Source organism: Dasypus novemcinctus, chromosome 10, assembly GCF_030445035.2.
Source record: "Dasypus novemcinctus isolate mDasNov1 chromosome 10, mDasNov1.1.hap2, whole genome shotgun sequence".
Taxonomy (NCBI): domain Eukaryota; kingdom Metazoa; phylum Chordata; class Mammalia; order Cingulata; family Dasypodidae; genus Dasypus; species Dasypus novemcinctus.
In genome coordinates this window covers 161,974-171,700 of record NC_080682.1, presented here as the reverse complement: position 1 = coordinate 171,700, position 9,727 = coordinate 161,974, and the positions used below count along the sequence as shown (strand labels likewise).

The following is a 9,727-nucleotide window of genomic DNA, read 5'->3' as shown; positions in this document are numbered from 1 at the left end:
ATCAGAGGGAAAATACAAAAATAGATCACACAAGCCTTATAAATTAACTATTTGAAGTAATCTAGCCTGCATTGGAGGAGCCACATTTAGGTGAAAATTTGATATAGGTTTTCTACTTATCTAAATATTGAAGGTTATTGGTTTGCATGAAATGGAATCAATGAAACAAATTATCTTTTAACACATCCACCCCAAAAATGGAGCCTTTAGTTCCTCTCAGATACATTTCTGCATATCACATTGAAAGCTAGATGAAGATTGTTGATAGTAGGTAATATTTCCTGTTTGATTTAGCCAAAGGGGAAATTTGTAGGATGGTTGACTGAGTGAAAGAAAGTGTTGTGTTACGGAAAAGGGCAAAGTGGAAGAGGAATCTGGATTGTTATTTTGAAGCACCAAGAGTGGCACTAAGGACCATAGAAGTAAAAAGGTATATTTGTTACCTAGTGCTCCGTCCCCTCATCTGAAAATAACTGTCTCTTTCTGTTGATGAATGTTGGCATGGAGTGGGAATTCGCTGAGGTTTAGAACTTTCTGGGAAGATGGTGCATTAGTCACCGGGCTTTAGGAAAAGAGTGGCTTGGGCCTTTTTTGCTGACTCTGGACCGCAGGTATTTTAGGGAATCCTCTGTAATCTACCAAATGTTTATTTTTGTTACTTTATGTGTTGTTTTATCTTTACCTTGAATCTCCTTTACTTTTATTCTCCTACTATGTAGTGAAGTTTTTGATTTAAGCAACTTGTCCTGTGGCACATTTTCTGCATCTTCCCATTTAAATGTTACATAAGAAACTCCTGTGATATATGTGACATATTTTTGAATAAATGGGTATTTTTATATTGATCGCCAATAGGCACATAACTTATAAGTTTATCTGTACTTGTAGCTTAAAAGTTTATCTGGGGAAGCAGATTTGGCTTAACTGATAGAGCATCTTCCTACCACACGGGAAGTTAGGGTTCAAACCCAGGGCCTCCTGACCTGTGGTGAGCTGGTCCACACACAGTGCATGCAAGGAGTGCCGCGCCACTCAGGGGTGTCTGCCGTTTAGGGGAGCCCCACACGCAAGGAGTGAGCCCTGCAAGGAGAGCCATCCCGTGCGAAAAAAGTGCAACCTTCCCAGGAGTGGCACCACACACGGAGAGCTGACGAAGCAAGATGACACAACAAAAAGAGACACAGCTTCCTGGTGCCGCTGACAAGAATGCAAGTGGACACAGAAGAACACACAGCGAACAGACACAGAGAGCAGACAAGGGGGGGGAGAGTAATAAATAAAAAATAAATCTTAAAAAAAAAAAGAAATTTTGGAGCTGCAAAGTACAGAAATTGAAATGAAAACTTCATTTAGTTGAGGGATTCAATACCAGATCTGAACAGACAGAAGAAAGGATCAGCAAACTTTGAAGGCAACACAATTAATTGTAATTACTGAGTGTAAGAAGTAGAGGGGAAAAATGAAGAAAAATGGACATATCCTGTATACCAATATATGTATCTTTGGAGTCTTAGAAGAATAAGAAGAAAGGGACAGAAAAATAATTTAAAGAAATCAAGGCCAAAAACTTCCCAAAGTCTGATGGAAGTTCTAGCCAGAACAAACAGGCAAAAGGAAGAAATAAAAGGCACCCAAATTAGGAACAAAGAAGTAAAACTATCCGTATTTGCAGATGCCGTGATCTTATATATAGAAAATGCCAGAGTCCATGAGACTGCTAATAGAACTAGTAAACAAATTCAACAACGTTGGAGTCGAGGACCCGAAGGGTATCAGGAATGAAAGACAAAGAGAGATTGGCATCAGGGGATCTGAGAGCACTGAAGCCTCAAGCTCATCAGACAAGCTTACTGATCTCAGGGGCTTCCTTTTATACCCTGTCAGCCTGTTAAAGCAGGCAATTATTCCTAGTTAGTTATTACCATTACATCAACCCATTCCAGTAAAAGTAGATACACATCTTAAGTACAGGACCTACATGATTACACCTCTAGGTACAAAATCACCGTGTTCTTTAACATTATTCTATAGGGAAGCGGACTTGGCCCAGTGGATAGGGCGTCTGTCTACAAGGGAGATCCGCGGTTCAAACCCCGGGCCTCCTTGACCCGTGTGGAGCTGGCCCACGCACAGTGTTGATGTGCGCAAGGAGTGCCGTGCCACGCAGGGATGTCCCCTGCATAGGGGAGCCCCACGCGCAAGGAGTGCGCCCCGTAGAGAGAGCTGCCCAGTGCGAAAAAATGTTCAGCCTGCCCTGGGGGAGGGAAGGGGAGAGAAATTAAAAAAAAAAAATTCTTTAAAAAACAACACCACTATTCCATAAACAAGCCTATAAATCGTGTTGCTTAAGGTGAGCACCTGAACACACGCACCTCCTTGCTGGCCTTGTGACCTGCACATAAAGCCACGGTGACAGCATGCCTCGGTGGTCAAGGAAGTAACTTGCTCCATGGAACAACATGCCCTTGTTTTCCACACAACAAAGCAGCAGGATACAAGATAAACACAGAGATGCCAGTGGCTGCTAGACCCTGTGGCAGCAGGTCCAGCTACGTGTTACCTGCTAGCAGCTCGGGGACATCACCCACAGGTGTCCATCGCGCTCACTCCAACGACTGCAGCAAGGACCTCACCAGATGGAACATACTGGCTATAGCAGTTTGATATAATTGATGAATTCCAAAAAGAAATATTGGATTATGCTTGTAATCTGACCTGTACCTGGGCATGACTGAGTTATGATTAGGGCGTTGAGTTCCCGCCCAGTTCCCGCCCCTTGGTGGGTGGGGACTCCCAGATAAAAGGCGTGGCGAAGGACAGAGTTGAGGGCTTTTAATGTTGGAGTTTGATGCTGAAAACTTTTTTTTTTAAAGATTTATTTATTTATTTCTCTCCCCTTCCCCCCCACACCCTTGTTGTCTGTTCTCTGTGTCTATTTGCTGCATCGTCTTCTTTGTCTGCTTCTATTGTTGTCAGCGGCACGGGAATCTGTGTTTCTTTTTGTTGTGTCATCTTGTGTCAGCTCTCCGTGTGTGCGGCATCACTCCTGGGCAGGCTGCACTTTCTTTCGCGCTGGGCGGCTCTCCTTATGGGTGCACTCCTTGCGCGTGGGGCTCCCCTACGCGGGGGACACCCCTGCGTGGCACGGCACTCCTTGCGCACATCAGCACTGCGCATGGACCTGATGTTGAAAACTTAAGCTGGAGCCCTGGGAAGTCAGCACACAGAGGAAAGGGAAGCCAGCCCAGGGAGGAAGGAACCTTGAAGCCAGAGTAAAGCCAGCCCCAGAAACACAGAAACACAGGAAGCCTGAACCCTGGCAGGTGTCGGCAGCCATCTTTCTCCAAATAGACTTTGGTGAGGGAAGTAACTTACACTTTATGGCCTGGTCTCTGTAAGCTCCTACCCCAAATAAATGCCCTTTATAAAAACCAACCGATTTCTGGTATTTCACATCAGCACCCCTTTTTTGGCTGACTAATACACTGGCCAAGGACAGATTCTAATGGCACGATGGCAAGTGGATTACAGTGGTCCCTCCCAGTCTCGGAAGGGGCCAGGTGTGCTTCCACTTCCACAGACACTGCCACGGAACTCAGGCAAGCTACTATTAAAGAAACTACATTTACTGGCCACCTCATGCAATCTTAAGTTATAAGTCAGAATATTGTTTAAACTTTCTATCTACCTTCACTGGTGCAGGTCTTACAGAAAAAATGAATAGCCTTTGAAAGGAGCAAATAAAAAGCAATAAGGGATCTTTACAGCTATGGATTAAGAAATTGTCTCCAACTTACCCTGTTTAAATTCAGTACCTCAGGCTGCAGCCCCTGCTCCAGTTGTGCTAATAGCAAGACCGATGCAATAATTGAGAATATGATTTAAGGGACCAGTAGTCCTATAGCCCCAAAGGGAAAATAATAATAATCTGCTGTTGCCTGTGCCTCAAACCATACAAACTGAGAAAATGAGGTCACCTGGCCGTGGTGCTGACCTGTGCAGCCTCGCTGATTGGGTATCTTAAACCCATGGGAAATAGGTGTCACCCAAAACATTATTATAAAACTACAAGAAAATTTAAATATCTTTTAGCATTTGTAAACACCTTTCCAGGATGAGTGGAAACTTTTCCCTGCCGCACAGAACAGCATTACACGGCAACTAAGTTCCTCCTCCCGGAAATCATCCCAAGGTTTGGGCTGCCCCAAACAACTCAGCCAGATAATGAACCTGCTTTTTATTTCAGCTACAGTGCAATGTGCCAACGAAAGTCTCAGAATTAAGTGGAAATTGCATACAGCCTGGAGACCTGAGTTATGAGGAAAAGTGGAAAAGGTGAATTATACTTTAAAGAAAACCTTAAATAAAATTTGTCAAGGGAAGCGGATTTGGCTCAATGGATAGGGCATCCGCCTACCACATGGGAGGTCCAGGGCTCAAACCCAGGGCCTCCTGACTCATGTGATGAGCTGGCCCACACGCAGCGCTGATGGGTGCAAGGAGTGTCGTGCCATGCAGGGGTGTCCCCCGTGGAGGGAAGCCCCACGTGCAAGGAGTGTGCCCTGCAAGGAGAGCCGCCCCATGTGAAAAAAGCACAGCCTGCCAAGGAGTGGTGCTGCACACATGGAGAGCTGACGCAGCAAGATGACGCAACAAAAAGAGACACAGATTCCCAGTGCCACTGACAAGAATAAAAGCGGACATGGAAGAACACACAGCGAATGGATACAGAGAGCAGACAACTGGGGGGGGGGGGGGGGGAAGGGGAGAGAAATAAATAAAAAATAAAATCTTCAAAAAAAAGAAAACCTTAAATAAAATTTGTGAAGAAACAGTTAAAATGGGCAGAAACACTTAACCTAGCTCTCCTTCGGGTCAGGGTGGCCCCTAGAGGAGGACTTGAGTCAAGTCCTTTCAAGTTTACGAATGCAAGGCCCTTTCTAAGTAACCTCAGGGAGAAACCCAATTCACCAGCGCCCTTAGAGGGAGCCCCCACAAGCGGACCTTGCAGGTAGGAGAGCTGCTCACCTCCAGGCACCGTTTGCAAATATGCACCTAAAACACCCCATGGACCAGCCCCTCCACCCCCTCTCCGTCCTGGATCAGGTTCTTTTAAAAGTTTGGAAAACAAGCACCCTGAAGCTCAGCTTAAACCTAAATGGGCGGGACCTTCCACAGCACTTTAGCCTCTCATTCTCGAAAGTTACAGAGAATCAAGTCCTCTGTAACGCTTGCCAGAGCAAAATATTACTACTTACCAGTGTAGGAAAGAAATCTCCTTCTGGAAGAAAATAAGGCTCATCCAACTGTGGAGAAGAAAAGAATTTATTCTCAATCTTGCAAGAAGGGGTACACAACCAGAAAACATGGCTGGTACCCCGAACAAAGAAAAATTATGCAATTTATACCCCTAAGCCTAGCACGCAAGCCCTTCCTCTGTTTCTCCATAGACTGGATACTTCAGAGGTTACAGCCTATCGGAGAAATCTAACTTGCCCGTGCACATTCCCCAGTTTTTGATTAACAGCTTCCACCATCACATTCCAACTGTTTTGGCTTTTACCTGTTTCTTTTGCCAAATAAGGTATGGAATTTAGTGCTGAATTGGGTATTGACTTAGCTTTTTCTTGTGCATCCTTTTCACCAGCAATAGGACTGGCTTAAGCTCGTTTCCTTTGTTCCTGCTTAACCCGGGAGTGGGAGACTGAGGCAGTGGGCTGCCAGGTTACATTAATCAATATTTTCTTCCTTTATGTGAACGCTAAACTGATCCCCGTCTCTTACACCAGGGCTGGCAGATAAAGGAGGCCCTAAAGCAGAGACCACACTTGAGCATGAAATGAACTAGGAAGTGGAGTTGGTTGGGAAACCTGCGTTTCCTTTTCAGGAAGAAAAAACTCCACCAGAGTCTAAGTCTGCTCTTTCTCTTACAGAGCCTCCCAGTAACTGGCCCCGAGGAAGATGCTGATTACCCCTCACACCTGTTCTGCAAATCATCCAAAATCCCTACAATAAAATCAAGTGTTGGTACTGTGCAAATTTGCACAATCGATACCCAGTCATGCCTGGACCAGCTGTACTGTGGAACGCCTCAGTTAATCCACACCTTGAAAGCAGTAGCCAGGAGAGCCTACGTAAACAAAACTCAACAGGCTTTTGTAAAAGCAGACCCCAGAACAGGTAATATCACAAATAATTTTTAAAAAGCTAATTAATCCCCTTGTTTACCTTTTTAGGAATCTCAGCATTCCCTGGGACTGAAGCTGCATCCTTATACTCAGCCACCAATCTCTCTAAAGATGTGAGAACATTAAGAAACCAAAGAACAAAGTCAATAACGTCATAATACAGGGAAACAATTCCACCTTCTGGAACCCATCCAGCTTCCCCACATGGCTGCCCCCCTTGTTAATTTTCTTAATTCTTTTGGCGGTTGCACCTATACTCAAACCATGCATGCAATGCTTTATTTAAAAGCAATTGCGAACTCTAACAGACTGCCTTTTCCCCCTCAGACCACCCTCTTACTTCAGTTTTCTAAGAGATCAACCCCCATGGAGCTGATATGAGCTGTGTGTGTCGGTTGTGTGTTTATTCAAGAATAACCCAGGCTGTGTGTGTAAGCTCCCAAAAGTTAACATTCCAGCATAAACCTTGTGTGCTCGCCAACAACAGGAACTGCAGCCCCGCCTCTCATAATCCCGCCACCCGGTCCAGCCTGCCTCATTCCCGGAAAGACCCCGAGCCCGGAGAAACCGAAACCTAACCCTTCATGCCAACCTTTCCTAACTCCACCCCCCATACTCCCTGTATAAAAGCAACCTACAAGACAGGCTCAAGGCTTGGGCTTTTTGGACAGGAGTCTGGTGGGCCAGTCGTAATAAATCTCCCTTCTCAGAGAATTCCTGCGCCCTGGCCTTCGATAACACCGACTTCTCTCATCTACTGCAGTGTCAGCAGGAAGTAGTTATGAAAGATCCGAGCTTCGTCCTTTTCCCTGGAGATAAGATTATCGCCAAAAAACTAGGAGGGAATTGATGGATGTAGGGTGACTGAATACCTGAAAGTAACTTGTTTCTCTCTTTGTTGCTAGGATACAAAGGAAAGAGTTTATGTAAAGGAGAAAGCAATGAGATGCAACCCTCTCGTGGTGCCAAATTCTGCTTTTGGTGGTCGTTATTCCTGTTGAAGCAATTAAGTATGGAAACCAGCTTCAACCAGTTGGCCAGATCTGCGCAGAAGCAGCCCCTTGCTGTCCTCACTTCAACTTGCTTAATTAACATAGTGAAATTCCCACCCAGGGGTGGAGTTATCTGCCCCTTTCTTGATCATGCAATGTATGTGCAAGCGCGATTTCCTGAACATACTAATCATACAATTATATACCCAGCTATGTGTGTTCATCCATATGTATAAAAACTAATGCATAATCAAAGCAAATGCTAAGTAGTAACTTGGGTATTTAAGCAAGAGTGGAACTGCAGCACAGGGAGTCGGGTCTGAGTCACTGTGGACTGGCCTTGGCTCCTCACCTCTGCAGATGTCATAAATGTGAGTTTGCTTGTTGAAGTTTTTTCTCTCCATCGCTGGTTATCCATAAAGGTCCTGCCTTGAGGCATAACACTCAGAAACATTGCTAAAAGAAATCAAAGAGGACCTAAATAAAGAGAAGGACATTCCATGTTCATGGATTGGAAGACTAAATGTTGGTAAGATGTCCAGCCCACCCCATACGATTTAAAGATTCAATGCAGGCCCAATCAATGTTCCAACAACTTACTTTGCAGAAATGGAAAAGCCAATTATCAAATATATTTTGAAGGGAAGGGGTCCCCAAATAGCCAGAAACATCTTGAAAAAGAATAGCGAAGGTGGGGAGCTCACACTTTCTGACTTTAAAGCATATTACAGAGCTACAGTGGTAAAAATAGCATGGTAATGATGCAAGGATAGCTATATAGACCAATGGAATCAAATAGAAAGTTCAGAAATAGGCCCTACCCCTATAGCTAATTGATTTTTGACATGGCTACCAACTCCATTCAATTGTGAAAGAATCGTCTCTTCAACAAATGGTACTGAGAGAACTGGATATCCACAGAAAAAGAATGAAAGAGGATCCTAATCTTGTACCATGAACAAAAATTAACTCAAAATGAATCAAAGACCTACATTTAAGCACCAGAATTGTAAAACTTGTTGAAGAAAATGTAGGGAAGCATCTTCAGGATTATGCTGCAGGCAGTGGTTTCTTAGACTTTACACCCAAAGCACAAGCAACAAAACAGATAAATGGGATCTCACCAAAATTAAATACTTTTGTGCATCAAATGACTTTATCATAAAAGTGAAAAGACAGCCAACCCAATGGGAGAAAATATTTGGATCCCACATATCTGATAGAGATTACTATCCAGAAAATATAAAGAAATTGACAACTCAACAATAAAAAGACAAGCAACCTAATTAAAAAATGGGGGAGCAGGCATGTCTCAAGCGGTTGGGAACCTGCTTCTCACATGGGTGGTCCCAAGTTCAGTCTCCGGTGCCTCTTAAATAACAAAAATAAAAACAACATTGACACAAAAAAACCACAAGCAAACAAATGAAAAAACCAACCCAGGGGAGCCAGTGTAGCTCCGTGGTTGAGTGCTGGCTTCCCACACTGGAGATCCCAGTACAATCCTAGCCCTGGTAACAAAAAACTCAGGTCTCATGGTAACTTGATGGCCCATGGTTAAGCGTTCAGTCTCTACTAATGCCCAGTAGCAGGCCAAAAGCTGTTTCTCAAAAGGAGAATAGTTATCTGCAGAGGATGGTAGGGCTTTGCTCCAAAATCCTAAGGGTCTGCATTGTGATTCTCCTATAGGGGCCTGCCAAAGGCTCCAGACAGCACCACTGGATCTGCTGGGTCACATGCCCAAGTGGCAGTGCAGCTTGCACAGCAGCCTGGACCTGCCGCAGAGCCTATTCTTGTTCTGGTCCCCAGTCAAATCCAGCAGCTTTTCTGGTCACTTGGTAGATGGGTTGGAGTAGCACATTGAGGAATGCGTTGTTTCTAAAATCCAAAGAGACAGACTAAGCATTGTCCCTCTCTTTTTGGTCATAGTAGGAGACAGATGCAACAGCTTATCCTTCACCTTGGAAGGGATGTCTCAACCTGCCCCACACCACTGGACACCTAAAAATTTCACTGAGGTGGAAGGACCTTGTATTTTAGTTGGATTTATCTCCCGTGCTCTCTCACACAAATCAAAGGCCTTACTAATAAGTCTAGAGTCGGCGGCGGGCTTGGCCCAGTAGTTAGGGCATCCATCTACCACATGGGAGGTCCGCGGTTCAAACCCCGGGCCTCCTTGACCCGTGTGCAGCTGGCCCATGCGCAGTGCTGATGCGCACAAGGAGTGCCCTGCCACGCAGGGGTGTCCCCCGTGTAGGGGAGCCCCACGCGCAAGGAGTGCACCCCCTAAGGAGAGCCGCCCAGCGTGAAAGAAAGTGCAGCCTGCCTAAGAATGGCACTGCCCAAACGGAGAAATGATACAAGACGACACAGCAAAAAGAAACACAGATTCCTGTGCCACTGACGACAACAGAAGCAGACAAAGAAGACACAGCAAATAGACACAGAGAACAGACAACTGGGGTGGGGGGGGAAGGGGAGAGAAATAAATAAATAAATAAATCTTTAAAAAAGAGTATACATTTTGGGCAGTTTAACAGGACCCTT

General features: G+C 44.9%; 1 long non-coding RNA gene across 4 annotated transcripts; it reads right to left on the bottom strand.

The window, feature by feature from the left end:
• Window positions 1-2,714: 2,714 nt before the first annotated feature.
• On the bottom strand, window positions 2,715-8,059 carry LOC131279942 (uncharacterized). Of its 4 annotated transcripts, XR_009187443.2 has the most exons (5): window positions 7,533-8,059; window positions 6,827-6,997; window positions 6,229-6,293; window positions 5,259-5,306; window positions 2,715-4,742 (listed from the first exon to the last, which is right to left on the bottom strand). It is a non-coding gene; the product is annotated as an uncharacterized lncRNA (long non-coding RNA). The 4 variants fall into 4 exon arrangements; XR_011649816.1 differs by lacking the exon at window positions 6,827-6,997 and having other exon boundaries at window positions 2,718-4,742; window positions 7,533-7,805; XR_009187442.2 differs by lacking the exons at window positions 6,827-6,997; window positions 7,533-8,059 and adding an exon at window positions 6,654-6,761 and having other exon boundaries at window positions 2,718-4,742.
• Window positions 8,060-9,727: the final 1,668 nt, after the last annotated feature.